At 34.8% G+C, this 9,182-nt stretch overlaps 1 pseudogene; it reads left to right on the plus strand.

Moving 5' to 3' along the window:
* The first annotated feature begins 814 nt into the window (after positions 1-814).
* Positions 815-933, plus strand: LOC120610401 (uncharacterized; annotated as a pseudogene).
* The last annotated feature ends 8,249 nt before the right edge of the window (positions 934-9,182 follow it).

Consider the following 9,182-nt stretch of genomic DNA (forward strand, 5'->3'; position numbering starts at 1 on the left):
AAAGTCCAACAACCATCTATCATCACTGATATCTATCAGCCCAACATAGAAACATAGGGAAGACATAAACTGAAAATAATCTGTGTGTATGAATGTCTGTGTGTATGCATGAATGTATACCTATGTATATTATATTTTTAAAGACAAATTAAAACTTCTTCATGGAACCGAATTGGCAGTGTAGGGAGCCACTGTCTTAAAGTGCCTGTCTGCTGTTTTTTTTTTTTCTGTCTCCTGTTAGCTGCTTAATTACCTTAATTTTAAAATTACCTCCTTCAATTAATACCAAGAAGATATCTCCCAGGTATCCTGAGACTGATTGTTCTGACTGTGGATTGTCCTGACTGTCACTTTCTGCAGATATTAAAAAGCTACTTCACACTTAGCAACATCTCCAGTGACATGAAAAGTTCCACGAGGTTGTGAGCTACGAAGAGGATAGCAGTGATGTCTGTTTTATTCATTGCTTTGTTCTAGAACCTAGCACAGTGTCTGCAGATAGTAGGCACACAATAACTATTTGTTGAGTGACCGAATGAATGAACAAATGGCTGATGAAAGGCTGAAATACACGTTTAATTTTTTAATTTGTGTGCAGATCTGATAAATTCTTAATATTAAATATTTATGTTATGAAACATAATAATGAAAAGTAAACTGTGAACCCACCACACAACTTAAGAGAAAAACTTGTGTACTTCCCCTGTCTCATCCACATTGCTTCTCTAGAAATAAAAACTATCCTGATTTTTGGGTTTATCATTCCCTGGCTTGGTAAAACTATGTTTTAAAAAATCACAAATGTACATATTCCATCTATGGCCATGCTACCCTGAACATGCCCGATCCCGTCTGATCTCTGAAGCTAAGCAGGGTCGGGCCTGGTTAGTATTTGGATGGGAGACCACCTAGGAAGACCAAGTATTGTAGGCGTTAAACCACCCCCCCAAACAAATGTACATATTCCATCTCAAATTTTCTGTCTACCATCCTTTGTTCTATAAAATAGTTTTTAAAATCACATATGTATGTGTTCCTAAACAATGTGTTGTCTAGTTTTTGCTTGGTTTCTGAAGTTTATACAGCTTGTTGTTTTTTGCTTCTGGCTCTTTTCACTCCATATTATGTTTCTAAGTTTCACTGAAGCAATAGGTTTCTTTTCATTGCTTAATGATAAATAGGCCATCATCTGAATAGCACAATTTATTCATGCATTCCTCCGTTGGTGGAATTTGGGTTGCTTCCCGTTTGGGCAATTATGAACAATACTGCTAAGAACATTGATTATTATTATTTTTTAAATAGTTCGTAATCTCTTATACACACATGCACACATACACATGCAGTTTAAAAAAAATGAAAAGTTAAATAATTAAAAAGTGAAAACTTTTAAACATCCCCCCAAAGGGAGACTGACTCTGACCCTACCAGCCTGCCGTGCTCCCTTTCCCAAACACAATGCCCGCCCTTTTCCAGCCTGACTTTTGGGTGAATCGCCTCTTTTCTTTTCTTTTCTTTGTTCTAGTGTCCTCCATTCTTAAATACTACAATTGAGCTTTGCCCGTTACTTCTTTTCTTTTTAAAAATATATATTAGATCTTTAATCTGTAGGCTCCCATTCCATCTCCTTTCCTTCCTCTTGCCGATTTGAAATATTAGATGATGGTTTTCATCTGTGTGTTTCTCAAACATGTTTTATTATCTGCAAGGGTGTTATTCTGCTCCTTATTTTTCTTTGAATGACGGTAAGGGTTTGACTCCAATCTTTTTGTTACCTATGTTTATATAACATTAGATTTCCTGAACTTTTAGAAAGGAGGTATAATTTCAGAGTTGTTCTAATGTCACAACTTTAGAACACCCTCTCCGATTGTTTTTAACTCCTCGGGGTTTGTCCTGGGTGAGAACTTAACTGGTCAGTTTAGAGTGTTTTTTAGGCTCAGTCTTTCCGGCCCCTTGAGATGCCCCCTCCTCGACCCCCTGCCGTCCTCAACCCTTATGGAAGTAGCCAGCTGCCTACCTGTGTCAGGCACCCTTCTCCTTTGGGCCCACTGGCTTTATGTTGACTGTGGCTATTTGAAGCTCTTAGGTCCATCAGGTTCACCTTTGCTTCCTTCTGCTTCCCCTGACACATTGCTGTGTCTTGTAGATGTGTCTCCATCCACTTGGGTTTTAGGGTTCGCAAGATCTGTGTTATCTAGTTTGTCGTAGTTTTTGCCCATGGGTTTTTTAGTTTTGCAATCCTGGCTGCTCTGTGTATCTTTATGGGAATTTAGAGAGATTAAACCATTATACTGTCTTCCAAAATCCCCACAAATATTTATATATATATGTTTACTTTTGCATACCTACAAAAATTTTTCTACTGTACCTAGGGGAGAAATTATAGACTTATAGGACAAATGTTGGACATTAATAGTGCTAAATTTTTTTCTAAAGATACATCAATTTATGTCATCATTGGCAGAATATGAAAGTCTCCACTGATCTACATGCTCGCCAATACTTGGTATTGTCAGACTTCTTAATTTTCCATATCTGCGAGATGGAAATGGTTATCTCTTTGTTTTCTTCATTTGCATTTTCTGGAATACAAATGAGGTCAAATATCTTTTTAGATGTTTATTTTTTCTCCATATATTTTTCCTATGAATTGCCTGTTCATACCTTTTGTCCAATTTTCTTTTGGGCTGTAGTTTTTTAAACATTAATTTTAGTTCTTGCAAAATATGTTTTCTCTGTTTTTATTTCATATTATTTATGGTGCCCTTTGATAAATAAGAGTTCTTCATATTCTTACTGAGGTAAAATTTATATAACTTAAAAGTCACCATTTTAACATATAATTCAATGGCTTAAAAAATTTTAACATAGTCAAATATGTCATTTTCCATTGCGCTTAGTAACTTTTGTGTCTTGTTAAAGAATCTCTCTGTCATTTTCCATTGCGCTTAGTACCTTTTGTGTCTTGTTAAAGAATCTTTATAGACATAAAGATGTTCTATACTTTCTCTTAGAAGTGTTAACATTTTGCCTTTGAAATGCGAGCCTTTATCTGGAATTATTTTTGGTAAATGTTATGGGTGGGATTCAGTTTTTCCCCATATGTGTAATCAATGATCTAAACATCATTTATTGATCGTTACTGCCTTTTCACCAGTAATCTGCAATGCCACTTCTGTAATATATGTGTCATTGACTTTAAGAAGCCACCCATGTAAGATGTAACATTATTTTGGTGCAACTAAAAAAGAAAAATTACTGTTAATTAAAAGATGATACAATGCTTTCTTATTACTTGACATTTATTTTATATTTATTTGAACAGCATTTTTATAATATTTCAGTTTTAAGAATCTACATAAGGAAAATACATGTGAATCAAATTGGTTAAGGTATTCCTAAAACTTTTCATGTTTACTTCTGAATCATTTTTTATTTTGAGATATAATTTGCCTACTATAAAATTTACCTCTCAAAAGATACAATCCAGTGGTTTTAGCAAATTACCATTGCTAATAACCAATTTCGGAACATTTTCATCACCTTCTAAAAGAAACCTTATACCTTTCGCAGTCATTCTCCATTCCCACTCCAGTCAGCCATGACAACCACTAATCTGTTTTATGTCTATGGATTTGCCTATTCGGATATTTAATATAAAAGGAATCATACAATATGTGGCCTTTTGTGTCTGGCTTCTTTCACTCAGTGTAATGTTTTTAAGGTTCATCTGTGTTGTAGCATGTCATCAGTGCTTCATTCCTTTTTATGTCTGAATAATATTCTATTGTATGAGTGTATCATATTTTGTTTATTCAGTCATCAGTTGATGGATTTTTGGGGTGATTTCTACTGTTTTGCTTTATGAGTAATGCTGCCGTGAACATTCATGTTTAACTTTCATTTTTTTAAAAAAATTATTTTTTAAATTAGTTTCAAGTATACAATACATTGGTTAGACATTTATATAGTTCATAAAACAATTCCTCCAGTTGTTCTCTCCCTCCCTTGGCCCTCCACCTAGCCATCATATTAATGCTAACTGCATTCTCTATGCCGTGTTCCCCATTCCCGTGACCATCCATCAGCTACTAATTTGTACTTCTTTAACGCTTCACCCATTCTCCCAGCCCCTCAACCCCCTTCCCCTCTGTCCATCACCAAATTGTCCACTATATTTGTAAGTCTGTTTTTGATTAGTTTGTTCTTTTTGTTCCTTAGGTTCTTCATACAAATGAAATCGTATGGTATTTATCTTTCTCTGTCTGACTTATTTCACTTAGCATAATAACCTCTAGGTCCATCCATGTTGTTGCAAATGATAGGATTTCATTTTTTTTAATGACTGAGTAATATTTCATTGTATATATGAACCATAATCTCTACATCTAATCGTTTGATGATGGGCATTTAGATTGCTTCCATATCTTGGCTATTGTAAATTGTGCTGCCATGAATATTGGAATGCATAGATCTTTACAAATTATTGTTTTGGTTTTCTTTGGATAAATACCTAGAAGTACAATTACTGGGTCAAAAGGTATATCTATTTTTAATTTTTTGAGGAACTTCCATACTGTTTTCTATAGAGGCTGTACCAGTTTGCACCAACAGAGTATGAGGGTTCTCTGTTCTCCATATCCTCGCCAACACTTGTAGTTTTTTGATTTATTGATGATAGCCAATCTGACAGGTGTGAAGTGATATCTCATTGTGGTTTTAATTTGCATTTCTCTGATGGTTAGCAACATTGAGCATCTTTTTATATGTCTATTAGCCATCTGTATTTCCTCTTTGGAGAAGTATCTGTTCAGGTCTTCCACATATTTTTTAATTGGACTGTTTGTTTTTTTTGTTGTTGTTGAATTGTATAAGTTCTTTATATATTTTAGATATTAACCTCTTATCAGATATGTCATCAATTAATATCTTTTCCCAAACAGTTGGTTGTTTTTTTGTTTTGTTGATGGTTTCCTTTGCTGTACAAAAACAGTTTGATGTAGTCCCATTTGTTTATTTTTTCTTTTGTTTCCATTGCCCGAGGAGCTATATCAGAAAAGATATTACTGAAAGCAATATCAGAGAGTTTATTGCTTATGTTTTCTTCTAGAAGTTTTATGGTTTTGGTTCTTACATTTAAATCTTTAATCCATATTGAGTTTATTCTTGTATACGGTATAAGAAGGTGGTCCAGCTTCTTTTTTTTTTTTTCTTTTTGCGTGTATCTGTCCAATTTTCCCAACACCATTTATTGAAGAGACTGCCTTTACCCCATTGTATATTCTTACCTCCTTTGTCATATATTAAGTGAGCATATGGGCGTGGATTTATTTCTGGGTACTCTATTCTGTTCCATTGATCAGTGTATCTGTTTTTATGCCAGTACCATGCTGTTTTGATTATTGTAGCCTTGTAGTATAGTTTGATATCAGGTAGTGTGATACCTCCAACTTCGTTCTTCTTTCTCAAGATTGCCATGGCTATTTGGGGTTTTTATGGCTCCATATAGAATTTAGGATTATTTGTTCTAGCTCTTTGAAAAATGCCATTGGTTTTTTGATAGGGATTGCATTGAATCTATAGATCGCTTTGGGTAGTATGGCCATTTTAATGATGTTAATTCTTCCTACCCATGAACACGGTATATGCTTCCATTTATTTGTATCTTCTTCAATTTCTTTTTTCAATGACTTATAATTTTCTGAAAATAGGTTTTTTACCTTCTTGGTTAATTTGATTCCAAGGTATTTTATACTTTTCAATGCAAGAGTAAATGGGATTGTTTCTAAATTTCTCTTTATGAAAGTTTATTATTGGTGTATGAAAATGCCACTGACTTCTGAATATTTATTTTGTAACCTGCTACTTTACTGAATTCATTGATCAGTTCTAACAGTTTTTGGGTGGAATCTTTAGTGTTTTATCATAAATCGATGCTGAATTTTGTCGAAAACTTTTTCTGTATCTATTGATATGATCATATGGTTTTTATCTTTCGATTTGTTAATGTGGTGTAACATATTAATTGATTTGAGGATACCGTACCAACCTTACATCCCAGGAATAAATCCAACTTGCTCATGGTGTATGATATTTTTAATGTATTGCCGAATTTGGTTTGCTAATATTTTATTGAGGACTTTTGCATCATTGTTCATAAGAGATATTGGCCTATAGTTTCCTTTTATTGTAATGTCTTTGTCTGGTTTTGGACTCAAGGGAATGGTGGCCTCATAAAAGGAGTTAGGGAGCCTTCCCTCTTCTTGAATTTTTTGGAATAGTTTAAGAAGAAAAGGCGATAATTCTTCTTTGAATGTTTGGTAAAATTCACCTATGAAGCCATCTGGTCCAGGACTTTTGTTTTTTCGGAGGTTTTTGATTAGTGATTCAATTTCATTAGTGGTAATTGGTTGGTTCAGATTTTCTGTTTCTTCTTGACTCAGTCTTGGGAGATTGTATATTTCTAGGAATGTGTCCATTTCTTCCAGATTGTCCAATCTGTTGGCATATAATTGCTCGTAGTATTTTCTTATGATCCATTTTATTTCTGTGGAGTCTATGGTTATTTCTCCTCTTTCATTTCTGATTTTATTTGAGTCTTCTCTCTTTTTTCTTTGATGAGTCTAGCTAAGGGTCTGTCAATTTTGTTCATCCTTTTAAAGAACTAGTCCTTTGTTTCATTAATCTTTTGTATTGTTTTTCTAGACTCAATTTCATTTATTTCCGCTTTGATCTTTATTATTTCCTTCCTTCTATTCACTTTGGGCTTCGTTTGCTGTTCTTTTTCTGGTTCTTTTAATTGTAAAGTTAAATTGTTTATTTGAGCTTTTTCCTGTTTCATGAGGTAGGCCTGTATTGCTATGAATTTCCCTCTTAGGACTGCTTTCGCCATGTCCCATAAATTTTGAGTCATTGTGTTTTAATTTTCATTTGTCTCTAGCTTTCTTTGATTTCTTCCTTGATTTCATTGATAACCCTTTCATTGTTTAGTAGCATGTTATTTAGCCTCCATGTGTGTGTGTGTATTTTCCAGTTTTTTTCTAGTAGTTGATATCTAGCTTCATACCATTGTGATTAGAGAAGATGGTTATCATTTCAGTCTTCTTAAATTTATTGAAACTTGATTTGTGTCCTAATATGTGATCTATCCTTGAAAATGTTCCATGTGTACTTGAGAAGAATGTATATTTTGCTGCTTTGGGGTAAAATGCTCTGAAAATATCTATTAAGTTCATCTGTTCTAGTGTATCTTTTAGGCCCATTGTTTCCTTGTTGATTCTTTGCCTGGAAGATCTGTTCCTTGGTGTCAATGGGATGTTAAAGTCTCCTACTATGAGTGTATTACTACTGATCTCTCCTTTTATGTCAGTCAATAATTGCTCTATGTTTGTAGGTGCTCCTATGTTGGGTGTGTATATGTTTACTAGGGTTATGTCCTCTTGATTTATCAATCCCTTTATCATTATGTAATGCCCTTTTTTGTCTCTTATTATAGCTTTTGTTTTAAAGTCTATTTTATTTGATATAAGTACTGCTACCCTGGCTTTTTTTTTTTCATTTGCTTTTTTCATTTTCCTTTCTCCATCCCTTTACTTTCAGTCTGTGAGTGTCATTTGATCTGAAGTGGGTCTCTTGTAGACAGCATATGCATGGGTCTTGCTTTCTTATCCATTTGGTTACCCTATGTCTTTTGATTGCAGCAATTAATGCGTTTACATTTAAAGTGATTACTGATAGATACATTGTTACTGCCATTTTATTATTCATATTTGTTATTTCTATTTTCTTTTTTACCCCTTCTCTTTTTACAGAAGACCCTTTAACATTTCTTGTAATGCTGACTTGTTGATGATGAATTCCTTAAGCTTTTTCCTGTCTGCGAGGCTCTTTATCTCACCTTCCATTTTAATCAAAAGCCTTGCTGGGTAGAGTATTTGTGGTTGCAGATTCTTGTTTTTCATAACTTTGAATATTTCTTGCCATTCCCTTCTGGCCTGCAAAGTTTCCAATGAAAAATTAGCGGAACATTCTTATGGGGGTACCCTTGTAAGTAACCAGCTTCCTTTCTCTTGCTGCTTTTAAGATTCTCTCTTTGTCTTTGACCTTTGGCATTTTAATTATGATGTGTCTTGGTGTAGGTCTATTTGAATTCCTCTTGTTTGGAACTCTTTGTGCTTCCTGAACTTATCTAATTCCTTTGCCAGGTTAGAGAAGTTTTCTGTCATTATTTCTTCAAATAGAGTCTCAATCCCTTGCGCTCTCTCTTCCTCTTCATGTACTCCTATGATTCAGATATTTTTATGCTTCATGTTGTCCCAGAGGTCTCTTAAACTATCCTCATTTTATTAAATTCTTTTTTCTTTTTGTTGTTCTGATTGGATGTCTTCAGCTACCTTGTCTTCCAATTCACTGATTCGATCTTCTGCTTCATCCAATCTACTGTTGAATCCTTCTAGTGTATTCTTCATTTCAGTTATTATATTCCTCATTACTGTCTGGTTCTCTTTTAAGATTTCTATGTCCTTTTTAATGCTTACTATATCTCTGTTGAGGTTTTCATTGTGCTCATTTGTTCTTTCCATAAGTTCGTTGAGCATCCTTATAACCGTTATGCTGATCTCTGTCTTTGCTAGGTTGCTTTCCTCCATTTCATTTAGCTTATTTTATGGAGTTTTATCATGTTATTTCATTTGTGGCATGTTTCTTTGTTTTCTCATCTTATTAGCCTCTCTGTGTTCATTGCTATGTGTTAGGAATATTTGTTTCATCTCTCAGCCTTGACCAGATGGCCTAATGTGGAAAGTGTCCTGTGTGGCCCAGTGGTGCACTCTCCCTTATCCCTTGTGCTGGGAGCTCTGGACGTGACCTTTGCGTAGTTTGTGTGTGATCTTCTTTTGTCTCCAAGCCTTTATTGTTGTTAGATTGGTGGATGGGATTAATGTTCAGGCTGACTAATTGTGTGAATAGGCTGCCCCCTCAGGATAAGAGTTGTTGTTTGTGGTCTAACTCCACTGAGTGGGATTTGCCCTAGCAGGCTTGTGTACTTGTTGCAACCACCCTTTGTGTGTATCACTACTGGAGCTAGTCAGGAGTTGCTCCGTTGTGGTCTGGTGCTAGCCTCCAGATGCGTTGGTTTTGTGGCCCCTTGGGAGGGGTTCCCCCATAGGCCAAGGTCAGCT

The sequence above is a fragment of the Pteropus medius genome, unplaced genomic scaffold, assembly GCF_902729225.1.
Source record: "Pteropus medius unplaced genomic scaffold, Ma_sr-lr_union100, whole genome shotgun sequence".
Classification (NCBI taxonomy): domain Eukaryota; kingdom Metazoa; phylum Chordata; class Mammalia; order Chiroptera; family Pteropodidae; genus Pteropus; species Pteropus medius.